The sequence below is a fragment of the Triticum dicoccoides genome, chromosome 2A (assembly GCF_002162155.2).
Source record: "Triticum dicoccoides isolate Atlit2015 ecotype Zavitan chromosome 2A, WEW_v2.0, whole genome shotgun sequence".
Lineage (NCBI taxonomy): Eukaryota > Viridiplantae > Streptophyta > Magnoliopsida > Poales > Poaceae > Triticum > Triticum dicoccoides.
Genome location: NC_041382.1, coordinates 116385269 through 116386858, shown reverse-complemented (window position 1 = coordinate 116386858; position 1590 = coordinate 116385269).

Below are 1590 nucleotides of genomic sequence, written 5' to 3'. Positions count from 1 at the left end.
AAATGTAAAAACAGTCTAAAATACACATAAACTGCAAATTTTCTTGTCTTATGACCTATATTTTTTATTTTCTTATGTAAAATTTTACGTAGTGAATCAATATAAATGTAACTATTTGAATTCCAAACGTAATTTAATTATGAAATGATCGTAAGATTATCTCGGGTGAAGAATAACTTATTCTGCACCCTGGATGATGAATAGTAACACTATATATATATATATATATATATGTTGATGTTCTAAGAATGATCATGATACCCTCATGTCCATATTTTATTTTATTGACACCTATATCTCTAAACGTGTGGACATGTTTTTCGATTTCTGCTTTCGCTTGAGGACAAGCGAGGTCTGAGCTTGGGGAGTTGATACGTCCATTTTGCATCATGCTTTAATATCGATATTTATTGCATTATGGGCTATTATTACACATTATGTCACAATACTTATGCCTATTCTCTCTTATTTTACAAGGTTTACATGAAGAGGGGGAATGCCGGCACCTGGAATTCTGGGCTGGAAAAGGAGCAAATATTAGAGACCTATCCTGCACATCTCCAAACGTCCTGAAACTTCACGGGAGCATGTTTCAGAATATAAAAAAAATATTGGATGAAAGAAGTACCAGAGGGGGGCCGGCCACCATCCACGAGGGTGGGGGCGCGCCCTACCCCCTGGGCGCACCCCCCTGCCTCATGGGCCCCCTGGCAGCCCTCTGATGCCCATCTTTGGCTATATGGAGTCTTTCGTCGAGGAAAAAATCATAAGCAAGCTCACGGGGTCAATCTCCATCAACATCTTCACCAGCACCATTTCCTCTCAAACCCTAGTTCATCTCTTGTATCCAATCTTTGTATCAAAACCTCAGATTGGTACCTGTAGGTTGCTAGTAGTGTTGATTACTCTTTGTAGTTGATGCTAGTTGGTTTATTTGGTGGAAGATCATATGTTCAGATCCATTATGCATATTAATACCCCTATGATTATGAACATGAATATGCTTTGTGAGTAGTTACGTTTGTTCCTGAGGACATGGGAGAAGTCTCGCTATAAGTAGTCATGTGAATTTGGTATTTGTTCGATATTTTGATGAGATGTATGTTGTCTTTACTCTAGTGGTGTCATGTGAACGTCGACTACATGACACTTTTCCATTGTTTGGGCCTAGAGGAAGGCATTGGGAAGTAATAAGTAGATGATGAGTTGCTAGAGTGACAGAAGCTTAAACCCTAGTTTATGTGTTGCTTTGTAAGGGACTGATTTGGATCCATATGTTTCATGCTATGGTTAGGTTTACCTTAATCATAACTGGGATGCTTGTCCAAGGAAGGACAGTACCCAAGCACCGGCCACCCACATATCAAATTATCAAAGTATCGAACGTGAATCATATGAGCGTGATGAAAACTAGCTTGACGATAATTCCCATGTGTCCTCGGGAGCGCTTTCCTTTATATAAGAGTTTGTCCAGGCTTGTCCTTTGCTACAAAAAGGAATGGTCCATATTGTTGCACCTTATTTACTTTTATTACTTGTTACCCGTTACAAATTACCTTATCACAAAACTATCTTTTACCGATAATTTCG